Genomic DNA, 16180 nt, shown 5'->3' with positions numbered 1-16180 from the left:
CATACCATATCATACCATACCATACCATACCATATCATATCATACCATACCATACCCTACCCTACCCTACCCTACCATACCATACCATATCATACCATATCATATCATACCACACCACACCACACCACACCACACCATACCCATACCATACCATACCACACCACACCACACCACACCACACCACACCACACCATACCATACCATACCATATCATACCATACCATACCATATCATATCATACCATACCATACCATACCATACCATACCCTACCCTACCCTACCCTACCATACCCTACCCTACCATACCATACCATACCATACCATATCCTACCATACCATACCATACCATACCATACCATATCATACCATACCATACCATATCATACCATACCATACCATACCCATACCATACCATACCATACCCATACCATACCATACCATACCACACCCATACCATACCATACCATACCATACACATACCATACCATACCATACCATACCCATACCATACCCATACCATACCATACCATACCATATCATATCATACCATACCATACCATATCCTACCATACCATACCATACCATACCATACCATACCATACCATACCATACCATACCATATCATATCATACCATACCATACCATATCCTACCATACCATACCATACCATACCATACCATACCATTTCATACCATACCATACCATATCATACCATACCATACCATACCATACCATATCACACCATACCATACCATACCCATACCCATACCATACCATACCAAACCCATACCATACCATACCATACCCATACCATACCATACCATACCATACCATACCCATACCATACCCATACCATACCATACCATACCATACCATACCATACCATACCATGTAAGCTGCAAACAGTGGCAAGCCTTTAACTTGCTTGTAAAGACATAACAGAGACTTGTAATCGAAGCATGGAAAGACGCAGGAAAAGATACAGACCCCGGTGACAGAGACATGTCCAGGCCTTGTGGCAGGGAGAGACACCGGGGGAGGAACCAGGGTCCATCATCTTTTTGCAGCTACGCTATCTCTTTGTAAGGAAACCCTTTTTGCAGGCTTCTCACCCACCATTTGCCCCCATTTCCACTACTAGCTGTTGATTTTCTGACTCGGAGAGTGCACTGAGGCCTGCTAACCAGACTCCAGTGCCAGTGTTCGAACTCCTTACAAAGTGCATGTCGAATTGGCTACTTGCTTTCTGAGCTGCTCAGTTGCTCCTGCAGAGAAGTGGACACCTTGTACAGCGTTCTCACAAGTAAGATCCGGTGTATCTCCAGGACAGCCATCCTTACACAGGAGGGGCTGGGAAGATTGTGGCAGCAGGCCAAGGGATATCAGCATTACTGCAAACATGAGGGATAAGCACCGCCAGTTGTTTCTGATTCTCACATTTCCATCCCAATGCTGAGTGTGTGGGGACCCTACTCTAACGACAGGAGCTTGGCGCCAAGCTTTCCCTTGCCTTGCTTTGCCTGTGATCCATCCTTTCGTTAATCACGAAAGGAGCAAATTGTGCTTAGTCAGTTCAAGCTGATAGTCATTCCCTTTAAATAATATCTAGTCATCCTTGCAGCATCCCACCATCCGCTCAAGATGACAAATATATTCATAGAATCCCCTGTGCTGCCCTTGGCGCACCCAGCGGGCACACATGCAAGGGACATTCAGGAGCTCTGCCACATATGTTTCCTCACTGACTACCGAGGGAAACCGGGTTTTTGATTGAGGGACGCAAACCCTCCTTAACCAACAACCACCATTCTTGTCAGGGTGAACCTCAAAAGTCATTAAATTAACTTGGGGGGGCGAGTGAGCATGCCGACGAGGCGCATGGTGGCATCCTCCCAGGTTCCCGGCTAGCGCAGCTCTAGCCGATGAGTCCGGCCCTGCCTGCAGGCAGATTTTGCCAGGCCCTTGTCGCCGGATCGCACCGCTGTGCCCTGATGCCTCCTGGTACCTGGATGGCAGGGACGGAACAGCGTTAAGAGACCCACACACACACAGCTCAATGGAACCAGATGTCGCTGGAGGCGGTGGGGACGCGACACAGCCTGAATTGTGGCTCGTTTTACGTCAGACGTTGAGGGTGCATATTGCCCAGCTGCTACTAACCTTGCGCCAGGCTTCCATGACCTGCATGGGTAGACGGGATGCTGCTCAGGGGCCCCATCTGTGGTGCCCATGCTGTGGTATGATCTTGGTGGGGCTCCGAAGTCCGAGGCTCAAGCTGTATTGCCACTTGGATGGCTGATGCCCCTACCACAGCCCAGGATAGGGGCTGATAGACTTCAGCCCTTTTTCTTTGTCCCACAAGCACTGCTTGGACCTTGAGGCCCTGAAGATTGGACCACTTGAGGCCTGAACCGGATGTGGCATGCACAGAGGGCGACTTACCCCAGATACTGCTTGGGACAGTGATGGACGCTCCGTACTTCGGATGGTGAGGCCTTGACCCTGTTCCGTGAGAGTGTGTTGACTCACCTACTGACGACGTGCGGCAGCCTTGTTGTAGTATTTTAGGCCTGTAGAGTTCTCCTTTACCTGACCCGTGGAGTTCATCGACTTTTTCTCTTCAGAGACGCTGCGTGTTACCTCTGGATGGGACCTGACCGACGCCCATGTCCTAGTCTATGCGCCAACTCCTTATTCCTGGAAACGGTCTCTAGGATGAAACCGCCCCACTGTTCACAGCAGAAAACACAGCAAAAGCCCCACCATATTTACAGCCTTCTGCTACGGACACCCTGCTTTGCGATCTCTCCGAAATCAAAGTCTCCATGGGCTCCATTACCACTGCTGTCGCAAACAGGCTGAGGACGTGGAGTTGATTTGCATGGACATTGCCTCCTTTAACAAGCGACTTGAGGCCACAAAAACCTGCCTCACAGAAGTGGAGGCATGCACTGAAGGCATCAAGGACTGGTCTATGGAGATGGGTGTGCTGCAGAGGAAAGTGATTGACCTGGAGGATAGGAGAAGACAGGACAATGTTTGCTTCTCCGGCCTGCCAGAAAACATGGAGGGCTGCACATGATCTCATTCCTTTGTGACTGTTTGGCAAAAGGATTAGTTACTTACCTGTAATCCTAGTTCTCTTCCAGGGGTATCCTCATCAAAGTCATAAGCATTAGAATATTCCCGCCCATGTGCGGGACCCCGGAAACACTATATTATATGTGCCCCACATATATATATATATACACTCATATATAATATATATATATATATATATATATATATATATATATATATATATATAAAACATGCAATAGCAGCCAAATAAAGAACAGAGCTGAAATATGCTGTAAAGTATTTCCACCATACATGAGTAATAAGCATTAGAAACATGAGAAAACAACACAAGGTTTGTTTCAGAAACTGTTTTAATGCTCAGAAAGCAGTAGAAATTCTCATAACTCACTGGAAGCATAGAAAGCTCCCAGGCTGCATTGCAAACACACAGTCTAAAAAGACTGAAAAGCTAACCTGTAGCTGCATAGCAATAAACTGACACCGTGCCTTTAAGGCACCCATGACCCCCAGTATCCCATCATGCCTCAGGGGTGACAGTTAGGTCAGTTGTTCTTTTCGGAGAATGAAAATAAACCCAATAACAAATAGGTTAACCATATCTCCTTATTAAAGAATGTCCTTTGCCCGGGGAGGCGGGAGGGTTGCTTATGACTTTGATGAGGATACCCCTGGAAGAGAACTAGGATTACAGGTAAGTAACTAATCCTTCTCTTCCAGGGGATCCTCATCAATAGTCATAAGCATTAGAATAGAATAGCGAGCCTCACCTCATCTCCCTGCGGGCAAAGGAGTAACAATACAGTAATAAACCATATTAAGCCTAGTATTCACTAAGCTTGTACAGGCCGTAGGCTACCCAAATAGATTCCTCAAAGAGGCTTGTCCTACTTGAGTATCGGCCCTGGAATCAGACTCGAGACAGTAATGCCTCGTAAAGGTATGAGCTGATTTTCAAGTCGCAGCCTTGCATATCTCTGACATTGGAATGTCGTGCAAGAAGGCTACTGTAGCGGCCTTCCCTCTCGTGGAATGCGCTTTGGGTGACTGCAACAAAGGCTTGCCTGCAAGCTGATAAGCCAATTTAATGCAAGAGACAATCCATCTCGCGATGGACCTCTTGGCCGCTGGAAAACCTGTTCGCATTGAACCATAGTTCACAAACAGTTGATCCGTTTTCCTAATCCCTTTGGTCATTTCCAAATAGAACTTGAGCACTCTTTTAAGATCTAAGGAGTGAAGTGACCGCTCGGCTGGGGTCGTAGGATTTGGAAAAAATGAAGGGAGGGAAATGGACTGATTTATATGAAAATCAGAGATGACTTTAGGTAAGAAAGCTGGATGAGCCCTTAGGACTACCCTATTGTGATGAAAGATAGTGTATGGCTCTTTCACACAGAGAACATGAATCTCGCTGACTCTGCGAGCCGAGGTAATCGCCACCAAAAAGGCCGCCTTCCAAGAGAGTTGTTGCAACGAGGCCTTGTGGATGGGCTCAAAAGGTGGTGACATTAACCTGGAGAGAACCAGGTTCAACTCCCATGGAGGAGAAGGATTTCGCACAGGGGGATACACTTTCTTCAACCCCTGGAAGAAGTCCCTAACCACTGGAACCTGAAAAAAAGAAACCTGATCTGGTGATTTTCTGTATGCTACTATGGCTGACAAATGCACCCTAATAGAAGCGTATTTTAAACCAGCAGTCGCTAGGGAAAGGAGGTATGGCAAGATGACATCCTCCTGTCCTTTAGTTGGATCAAGGTGATGATCCCTACACCATAGGAAAAACCGCTTCCACTTAAACGCATAGGACGCTCTCGTGGAAGGTCTCTTAGCCTCCTTTAAAATGTTCATGCACTCAGGAGGCAAGTTCAAATGTCCATATTGCAGGACCTCAGTAGCCATGCTGTTAGGTTCAACAATGGGAGGTTGGGATGCATTATCCTCCCGTTCATCTTGCTCAACAGGTCCGGCCTGCAAGGGAGTCGTCTGTGTGGACACACAGACAGATGTAGAAGGTCCGGGTACCACCACTGCCGCGGCCAATCCGGAGCTATCAGGATCATTTCCATGTTCGACCTGCAGATCTTGGAAACTACTCTCAGAATCAGAGCCAGGGGAGGAAACGCGTAAGCGAATGTCCCTGACCAATCCATCAGCAGAGCATTCCCCTGAGTCCCTGGTCGGTGGAACCTGGACGCGAAGGCGTGGCATTTGGAGTTTTCGTCGTCTGCAAACAAATCTATGTTTGGACGACCCCAGCAACGAAAAAGCTCTTCTACTACTTCGTCGTTTAGCACCCAGTCTGGCTGATCTTCGAAGTGTCTGCTGAGTGCGTCTGCTTTTACGTTCAACTCGCCTGGAAGGTGCACTGCCACTATCGTGAGGCCTCGAGAGAGGAGCCAATGCCAGATTGCCTGAGCCTCTCGAGACAGAGGGCGAGACCTTGTGCCTCCTTGTTTGTTCAGATAGAACATGGTGGTCGTATTGTCCGTCTGAACTAGGACTGAGTTGGACTCTATCGCTGGGAAAAAAGCTTTGAGAGCTAAGAAGACCGCTCTGAGTTCCAGCATATTGATGTGGTATGTCTGCTCCTGCGCAGACCACTGGCCTTGAATTTGAAGCGGACCCATGTGCGCTCCCCAACCTTGCAGAGAGGCATCCGTCACTATCGACTGGGTTGGAAGAGTCTGGTGAAACTGAACCCCCACCAGCAAATTCTTTCTCCGTGTCCACCATTTGATGGCATCTTTTGTCGCTTGGGAGAGATTGATGCGATCCTCCCAACGACCTGTCGCTTGGTCCCATCGATCCTCCAAAGCCTGCTGTAGAGGACGCATTCTCAGCCTGGTGTTTGGGATGAGAAAGATGCAGGACGCCATGGAACCCAGCAGGGATGCTACTTGACGGGCTGTTGGAAGTCGAGATTCCAGCAGGATTCCACATTTCTGGCTCATAGAAAAAAGTCTCTCCTCCGAAGGAAACGCTTTTCCCACTTTTGCATCCAGAACGGAGCCTAGGTAGTGAATTGACTGCGTAGGCCGCTGGACTGACTTCTCCAGATTCATATGGAGGCCGAGCCTGTGCAGCTGGAGTAGACACAGATGTAGATCGTGCTTTACTTGTACTGGAGATTGACCTTTCAGGAGCCAGTCGTACAGGTATGGGTAGATGAAGAGACCCTTCTTATGAAGAAAAGCCGCCACCACTGCCATGCATTTGGTGAAGACTCGTGGAGCGGACTTGAGACCGAAGGGTAGCACCGTGTACTGATAGTGTTTGTTCCCTACGACAAACCTTAAGTACCTGCGATGTTGTAGAGCAATAGGGATGTGAAAGTACGCATCTTGCAGGTCCACCGAACACATCCAATCCCCGACTTGAAGATGTGGGCATATTTGGTGAAGCGCCAACATGCGGAACTTTTCTCTGATGATGACCTTGTTTAGAAGTCGTAGATCGAGAATTGGTCTGAACTTGTCCTCCTGATCTTTTTTGGGGACAAGAAAGTACCTGGAGTAAACTCCCTTTCCTCTTTGAGCGAGAGGAACCTCCTCTATCGCTCTTTTTTGTAGTAGGATTTTTACCTCTCTTCGGAGCAAGCTTAGTTGGTGAGGGTAAGCGCTCTTTGGAGGAATGTTCTTCGGAGGCGCACGGAAACGTAGCCTGTATCCATTGCGCAGTATATTCAGCACCCACTGATCCTTGGTGATGCTGACCCACTCTGCCAGGTGTTGTGAAGAACTTCCTCCCACTGGAGTGGGCAACGGCGCCAGAGGAAGCCACTGTTCAGGCTTTTCCTCCTCTTGTGGTGTTAGAGGACTGCTGATGACCTCCTCTACCTCTGCCAGGTTTACCTCGGAACTGGGGTTTCCCTTGGTTCTTATTTTGGGACCACTGAGGGGTTTGAACCCTCTGTTGAGACCCTCTCCCCCTGTTGGACTTGAAACGGTGCTTGAACTCTTTCTTCTTCTCCAAGCCCACCGCTTTCACTGTGTCCAGTTCCGTCTTCATTCGGGTCATTTCTTCGTCAGCATGCTCCCCGAAGAGAGCGGAACCCGAAAAGGGGAGATTAAGGATGTGATGCTGAGCATCCGGCTTCAGGCCTGTCAGGCGCAACCATGCCGATCTCCTGGCACAAACCCCATGTGAATAGGAATACGCCGCCAGGACCGCACCATCCGCAGCCGTGCTGATCATCTGATTCGCCACCAGACATCCTTCAGTCACGGTTTCTTCAAAGTCCTGCTGGTCTTCTTTTGGCAGCTTGGCTTTGAACCTTTCCATAGAGTCCCATAAAGCTCTGTCGTATCGACCCAGAAGCGCAGCCGCACTAGAAACCTTAAGAGTCGAAGCAGCCGAGTTGCAAACTTTGCGACCCAGGGAGTCTTGAGTCTTGCTGTCCTTGTCTGGTGGGACTGAAGAAGAACCGGCAACTGCGTGCGTCTTCCTCGCTGCTGCCACAATAACAGAGTCTGCTGGAGGGTCAGATCTTACAAATACCGGGTCAGAAGAGGCCGGTTTGTATTTCTTCTGAATGCGGGCTGGCACCGCTCTGATAGCCGCCGGAGTTAGGAACACCTCCTTGACAGGCTCCATAATCCCCGGGACTAATGGCAGTAGAGGACGGGTGATCGCCTTTTTGTGTAAGGTCTCAAAAATGACTGTCGTTGTAACCTGAGGGACAGACATCTCAATGCTCAGCTTCTGAGCTCCTCTTTGCAAGACATCTAGATACGTGCCAATGTCATCCACTGGGGAGGATCGGGACGTAGGACTGTCCGTCAAAGTAGGGGAGTAGTCCCTCTTAGAAGACCTGGTAGCAGAGGTAGATGAAGTAGACGGAGTTCGTCGACGTCTACGTTGAACACTATGCCTCCTCTCTTTTGAACGTTTCGAACGCTCTTCCCGTCTAGGAGAGCGAGAACTGACCCGCTCCTCTTGTTCTTTTCTGGGAGATCGGGGCCTTCTGGGAGATGTGGGTGATGTTCTCACAGGAGATTTGCGCCTGGGAGGGCTATGCTTGTCCATCTCCTCTACAAGACCCTGAAGAGGAGACCTGTGCTGCGAGCTTGCATAGTCTTGCATACGTTTTGCAGCACCAGAATCTCTCCAATGGTCCAAGGATCTGTACCATCTAGGTGACAGTCTGACTTTATCCGCCCAAGGGTCTGTCCGACGCTCAGGAGATTTGCGTGCCGGACTTCTGGACTTCAAAGAGGCCGTCGAGGAGCCAGAGGACCTTGAAGTGGAATGACGGGAAGCTGACTCCGTTACCATAACCACATCTGAACACCTCGACGTCGAGCGATCTTCCCTCGTCGTCGAGCGCTTTCGAGGAGTCGGCGGATCAAACAATCTTGTCCTTGATTGTCTATGGGAGGATGTATGGTCTCTCGACGTCGAGCGGCGATGATCAGCCGCCGACGGAGTTCCATGTCTCGACGTTGAACGGCGAGTACCGGCGGTCGACGGAGCACTCTCTCTCGACGTCGAACGACGATGCCCAGTCGTCGACGGAAGTCTCGACGGCGAACGACGATGACCTGTCGCCGACGGAGCACCCTGCCTTGACGTCGAGTGACGATGTCCAGTCGTCGACGGAGGTCTTTCTCTCGACGTCGAACGGTGATTGTCAGCCGTCGATGGAGTTTTCTGCCTCGACGTCGAATGTCTGTGCGACGACGGCGGAGGGGTATTGGACACCCTCGACGCCGAGAGCTGACGAGACACCGACGGAGACTGCCTCCTCGACGCCGATCGACTTTTCCCTGTCGACGGCGGAGGGGTCTTGGACCTCGACGCCGAACGTCGCTTCTTCGACAACGGCGGAGGAGTCACATTTCTCGACGCCGGTCGACGTCTGGATGACGACGGCGGAGGGGTCTTGGATCTCAACGTCGACCGTCGCCCGGTTGACGGCGGCGGAGTTCCCTTCCTCGACGTCGTACGTCGCCCGGTTGACGCCGGCGGAGGGGATTTCGACGATGGAACTGGATCCTTCGACGTCGTCGACGTACCTGGTCTTCTCTTCGACGGCGAGCCCGCCGTCGACGGTAGTTTAGACGATGAATGATCCACCGGTGGTTCTTTTCTCAGCGCCGAGCCCGACGCTGAGGGTGAAGGGTGTGAAGACTTCTTTCTGGAAGATGTATGAGTCTTCTTGGAGCCCTTCCTCACCGGAGATCTTCCTCTTGATGACCTATGAGCTAGGCCATAAATGCGAATCCTCTCCCTGTCCTTTAAAGTTCTTCCTGACAGGTGTTCACAATGAGGACAGGTGCCTGGATCATGTTCTTCAGGCAGACACAGGATGCAGACGTCGTGGTTGTCTGACTTGGCCTTCTTGTTGCCACAAGAAGGGCATTTGTCAAAGAGTGAAGGCATTTTCAGGAGAAAATGCACACCAAATTGACTGAAAAAGACAGTATCTTACTTGACTAGATGTTAAATGTCGAGTAAGAACAAAAAATTGTCAAAAGTGAAGAGTTTTTCTGTCAAAAAACAGGAAAATTAGTGGAGCTGTGTAACCAGGGTCCTTCTCTGAAGGAGCCGGAAAGAACAACTGACCTAACTGTCACCCCTGAGGCATGATGGGATACTGGGGGTCATGGGTGCCTTAAAGGCACGGTGTCAGTTTATTGCTATGCAGCTACAGGTTAGCTTTTCAGTCTTTTTAGACTGTGTGTTTGCAATGCAGCCTGGGAGCTTTCTATGCTTCCAGTGAGTTATGAGAATTTCTACTGCTTTCTGAGCATTAAAACAGTTTCTGAAACAAACCTTGTGTTGTTTTCTCATGTTTATAATGCTTATTACTCATGTATGGTGGAAATTCTTTACAGCATATTTCAGCTCTGTTCTTTATTTGGCTGCTATTGCATGTATATATATTATATATGAGTGTATATATATATATGTGGGGCACATATAATATAGTGTTTCCGGGGTCCCGCACATGGGCGGGAAGGATTAGTTACTTACCTGTAATCCTAGTTCTCTTCCAGGGGTATCCACATCAAAGTCATAAGCATTAGAATATTCCCGCCCATGTGCGGGACCCCGAAAACACTATATTATATGTGCCTGTAGGAAGGTAGATCCCTGACTATGGTTGCCCCCAACTTTTTGCCTGGTGTTTTGCTGGTTTTCTGACTTAGTTGACCTGGGACCCTGCTATTCAGGGCCCCAGGCCTACTGCTCTCTCTGTAAAATGGATTCCATGTACCTTAGGTACATATCTAAATTGGATACTGAGTCACCTTATCAGTCCCTGTACAGTGTACCTTAGGTACCCAGGGCATAGGTGTACCCAGGGCCTACCAGGGGCTGCAGCATGTATTATGCTACCCCTGGCTGGCCATCCAAATCTGACACAACTGGCTGCTTGACAGCTGGGGCAAGGTGGTGTAATCACCCTTTGCTTTAGATATAGTATACCTATATCTAACCCTAAAATGGACACACAGATCTCCTATCAGTCACTCCTATGGCAGGCCTTAACAATCCTGAAGGCAGAGTGCTTGGAATCGTGTGAGATGGTGCTCTGGCATGAGCTGAGCCTGTCTGCGGCTTTCGGGATCTATCCCTTAGCCGTTTCCATGATATCGCATACCATATACTCTTAAGTGCATTATAATCCTCGCGGTTATATGCCAACTCTGGTATCGCTTTATCAAAACATGTCGAGTAAGGTGTCATACGAATTGGAATACTAACCCCTCGCCAATTCTGGCGACGGGGTTAGCATTCCACCCTTCTAGAGGGACACGACATGTATGTAACCCCTAACCCCGGTTAAAGTCAGACAGAGCCTTAGCATCCACAAAATGGATGCTGCCACCGAGACACAAGTCTGCCCTCCTGCTGCTGGGAGTCCTCCCAGAGCAGGAGATAAGGACAAAGGGTTTCCTGCCAGGGGCGGTGCCAGCACCGTCCCAGACAGGGTTTTGTGTATTGTAGGTAGGCAGGGCTTCAGAGGAAGGTGACTGCACGTGGCACCCCGGTGCTCACTGTGCATAGGCTGGCTTAAACCAGTTCCAGGGACACTCCAGACCCTGTGCTGGGGAAAAGCCCGCCAAGGAAGTGGGTGTAACCACCCCCCTCCTGGTCCCACCCCTAGGGCAGGACTTAGTCGCGTGCCAGCCCCCTTTTCCAAGATAAAGGTAGAGACTGGCCCCCTTCCAGATCAGATCATCTTTGGAATCAAGATACCACTTTCCACGAAAGGACTTCACGATTTCTTCCTCAAGATTCTCCCTTGTGGCTAAGGAGTAGTCACCCTGCATCCGCAGGCACCATCTAAGAACACTGCGGTCTGCTGCACGTCCTTCCTCCGGAATCCGACTGCCCAGCTCGATGAGACCCGGCTTCCCTGGCACCTCTGACCTCTACCCACCTCTACAGCACAGCTGAGAACCGTGGGTGCGACGAGACCTCGAGGGACCGGCTATCGCCAAGACTGCACGACTTCTGCACAACAAGCCCACCGAGTAATTACCTGGTGAGTGCTTTGGGGTCCGAGAAGCCCCCACCCTGAGCAGCTCCAGCACCGAAGAGCAGCCCCCCAGCAACTCCACGATCGGCGTGGGGCCCTTCTGCTTTCTGCTGCTCACCGCGTTGTTTGGCTACTAGCCCGCTGGCTTGTGGCCTTCCGAACGACGCCCGACGACAACACTGCTGCTAGTCTGGTGGCTCCAGACTGGCCCTTGCTTCCCTCCATCGGAGAAGTACCCTGGACCCTCCTGGTCCGGCTAAGACGCCATTTTAGGTCCACCGCGTGGGCCTTGCATTTGCCAAGACTTGTTGCCCAATCCTGGGTCCAGCGACGTCGACAGCAAGAACCTTCGTGGGACAGCTCGCACCTCCATCCTGGTCGCCGACAACGCCTCCTGGTCCGAGAGACTGCAGAGCCCAGCAGCGCCCACTCACCTGACTGCGGTGACTTCGCCCGGTGCCATCCTGGTGCCCACTTAATCACTGGCTAGTGATTCAAGAACTTGGTCCCCTCTGCTTTCAGGTTTTCTTCTTCCTTGATCCAGGCTTGGATCCATCGAACTTTTCTTCACTGGTCGCCTGCCAGCAACTTCCTTCTTCCAGGCTCCTGGTCCGGCACGAGGATTCCCGACGTCCTTTCAGACCTATGCAGCTGCAGCCCCTGGGCTAGGTAACTTCGGCATTTCGGTGCCCCAGCATAGCCTCACTATCCAAGGGTCAGGATCCACTGTCGTTTTCTCCCTACCAGGTCGGGTTCGCCCGTGAACACTAACTTTGTGAATTCTAGCTTCCATAGACTTTGTCCCGCATCCCGCGTGAGAGTGCACACTCTGCACCCGAGTTCCCTAGGCCTCCTGCTAGTAATCTAAAGGTTCAGTAGTCCAGTCCTAGCGATCCCAAAGCCTCTGAGAATCGTTACTTACCTGCTAGTAATTCGCATTCCACTTTTAGAGTATATGGTTTTTCGTGCCCCTCGGGCATTTGTGTATAACGTGCTAACTTAAGTATTTTCATAAGAGTTTTGTTGTGTGCCTAGCACCCTGTCCTCATAAAGAGTACAGGGTTGTTGTGATTCTAATAAATACACTGTTTATTTTCGTAACACTTGTGTGGTGTCCTTTCACGGGGTGTTCAAGGGGTAATGTGATGGTAAAACAGCTGGCTTAACACGCCCTCTAGAGTCTTAGCCTTAGACTGCTCGTATCCATGCTACTAGGATAGCTGGTCTATAAGGTTGACTTACAACCAATCATCAATAAGGGTTGTTTGGACTGATATATAGTGATCACTAGAATAGTGAACACTGCACATCAGGCCAACTTCTCACATTGGTGAGCAGCGGTTGGGATTTGAGCTTGCTGTTGTTTTACCACACATGCCCTAAGAATATCTTGTGAAAGATCACAGAAGTACTAAAGGTACATATAACTTAGCTTAGAATACTCTGAGTTCTACTGAACCAGCTGTTGTAGCTCCTAGGGCCTAGCACACCCTAAACTACAACTCTAGCAAGGGATCAGTAGGCAAACATATAGTGTAGGTAAGTGCACCACTTACACCTCACTAGAAAAGCATGTCTACCCAGGGAGAATCTACTGAGACTCCCCTGGTCAGTGTTGACCCTCCACAGGTCACTTCGAGATATGCAGCTCTCAGTTTCCAGGAGATGAGACAAATCTGTGTCTCCAGAAAACTGAAGCAGGGGTCTAACCCCACCATTCCCTTTTTAATAGGTCTCTTAGAGACTTATGATGCGAGAAAGCTTTCTCAGCTAGATGGGAATATGCCAGCCTTAGAGGGTACCTCTGGGGATCCAGACCTCCCCAACACTGCCAATGCAGTTGAGGAGGAGGATCAAGGGGAACTCTCTGGGGACGAGGTAGACAAAGGTCTTGAGGTAGTCAGAAGGCTAACTAGGGCCAACTTAGACTTGCTTGGGCTAGGATCTGGGGGACCCCCAGTACTGACCCTAAGTAGGCCTAACCTTGGAGTTAGGAGAGATAGATCTCTTTCTAGGGACTCCAATAGATCTCTGCACTCTAATGCCTCTTCTCAGAGGAGAAGGAACTCTCCCCAGAGGAGATTGACTTCCCCTCAGAGAATGGAGCATGAAGCTAGGATGAGACAGGCTACTCTGAGGATTGAAAGGGAAGAAATTGCCCTGGCCAAAGAGAAGCTTGCCTTGGCTAGAGAGCAGCAGATGAGTGGGTTAGCTCCCACTGGTGGCAGCAATCTCCCAAGAGAAAAAGAGAAGGGTTTAGATACTAAACACCTGACTAAGATAGTGCCCCCCTTTAAACAAGGGGATGACATCCAGAAATGGATGGCTGCTTTGGAGAGGGCCTGCACTGTGCAGTGCATTCCCCAGAGTCAGTGGGCAGCTATACTGTGGCTCTCCTTTGATGGTAAAGGTAGAGATAAGCTCCTCACTACAAGAGTGGAGGATGCCAATGATTACCAGGTCCTGAAAAATGCACTGGTTGATGGGTTTGGCTTAACCACTGAGCAGTACAGGTTGCTGTTCAGAGACACCCAGAAAACTCAGTCTCAGGACTGGTCTGACTTTGTTGATTGTGCCACTAAGGCTTTGGAAGGCTGGCTACTGGGTAGCAAGGTTACTGACTTCACAGGATTGTATAATCTTATTATGAGAGAGCAAGTCTTAAATAATTGTCAGAACCAGTTATTACACCAGCACCTGGTAGACTCTGATCTGACCTCTCCACAAGAATTGGGTAAGAGGGCAGACAAATGGGTCAGAACCAGGATTAGGCCCAAAAACCAAGGTGGTGACCAGAAAAAGGAATCAACCAAGCCTCAAGAGAAGGGTGGGAATAAATCTCCAGATCAAACCACATCAGGGCCCCAAAAATCCTCTGAGGGGGGTGGGTCCCAGAATCCTTCCAACAACCAGAAGAAACCTTATTGTTATCCCTGTAAACAGGTGGGTCATTTGAAAACTGACAGCAGTTGCCCAAAGAATAACAATAAGGAGAACATACCCCCAAGTAACATTCCCAAACCTCCTGTTACTACTAGTAGTAATCCCCCAGATGGTGGGAGTGCCCCCAAGAATTTGGGTGCATTTACTTTGGGAGTTCCTGGGGACTCTGGCCTAACCAGGTCCCCAAACTTAGATACTCTTGTCTGTGAGACTGGCATGGGGTTTGCCAACTTCACAACTTGTCCCAACACTTTGGGCAAGTACAGACAGGAGCCCCTCATCAATGGTATAAAAGATACAGGGGCTAGCATCACTATGGTGACTGAGAGTCTAGTCCCCTCAAGGCAACTTTTACCTGGTGCCACATACCAGGTGACCAATATTGATGGAGTACAGAGAGATCATCCCATGGCAGTGGTCAATCTCAGCTGGGGAGGTGTCACTGGCCACAAGAGAGTGGCAGTGTCACCAAACTTGCCTGTAGATTGCCTACTGGGGAATGATTTAGAGCTCTCAGCCTGGGCTGAAGTTGAGCAAGAAACCCATTCTAAAATGGTAAATACCCATGGTAAGGTTAGTGGGGCAGTGATAGCCACAGCCCCAGTCCAAGATGTCCTCCCTGAACAGGTCAGGAGGGTTGTGCCAGTCACAACCCAATCTCAGACAACTTCCTTCCCAGAACAGGTTGTCAAGGCTGTCATGGTAACAGCCCACACCCAAACTGAGCCCCCTCCTGAAAAGGTTGGGAGAGTTGTGATGGCCACAGCTCAAACTCAGACAGATGATAGTGTTGTGAAGCCTGAAACTATGGATCACTCCACTCAGACAGAGAGCATTGAGGAGGAAGAGAAATCTCCCTCCCACCAGACTTTAGGAAAAGATCAGCCTCCTCAGGGAACTGATCTGACCCCTTGTGAAGAAACTGCCACAGAGGTAGTCAGGCCTAGCCTGGCAGAACCCCTGATGTCAGTGGACCCTTCCAAGATGGGACCCAGTCTGGAGCAGGTAACCTGCCCCTCTCTACCCTGCCTCGGTCAGCCCAGGGCTGTAGAGGTCAGGGAGGCCAGTGGTGGACCCCAAAGGGCCCCCTGTCAAAAAGAATTCCCCAATCAGCAGATTAAGGGCACTGAAGCTAGTAGTCCTAGCCAAGTGAAAATAAAACCAACTCCTGAGGGATCCCCCTTAAATTTAGTTAGGGACCTCCCACAGATGGACACTGTTGGGCACAGCCAAACCTGGGACCTGAGGGCCCCAAACCTGACCTGTCCCTCCAGTAAGCCAAACAGAGGGACCCAACCTCCAGCTGTAGGTAGCCAGAGGTTGACCCTGAGAGCCCAAAACAACTCAGTCTTGGAAAGAAAGGCCTCTATGGTGGAAAATGATTGGAGGAAGCTGAGCCCAAAATTAGTGGAGCCTCACTTCAGTACTCCATTTCAGCACCAGCCTTTTACTTTGCCAAAACACACCACAGGTAGAGATTCCCTATGGTGGAGACCCTCAGACACCCTTAGGGTGAGGGATTGCTTAGTGGACCATGAGATAGGGGGTAACCATGCCAGTGCTGGTACTTCCTTATATGGCCACTCAGGCAATATAGGCTTACCTGGCAAGGCTAGCCTTATCTCCTTTCGTTTGGGGGGGGTTATGTAGGAAGGTAGATCCCTG

The sequence above is a fragment of the Lissotriton helveticus genome, chromosome 12 (genome assembly GCF_964261635.1).
Source record: "Lissotriton helveticus chromosome 12, aLisHel1.1, whole genome shotgun sequence".
NCBI classification, from domain to species: domain Eukaryota; kingdom Metazoa; phylum Chordata; class Amphibia; order Caudata; family Salamandridae; genus Lissotriton; species Lissotriton helveticus.
This window is presented reverse-complemented; position numbering follows the sequence as displayed.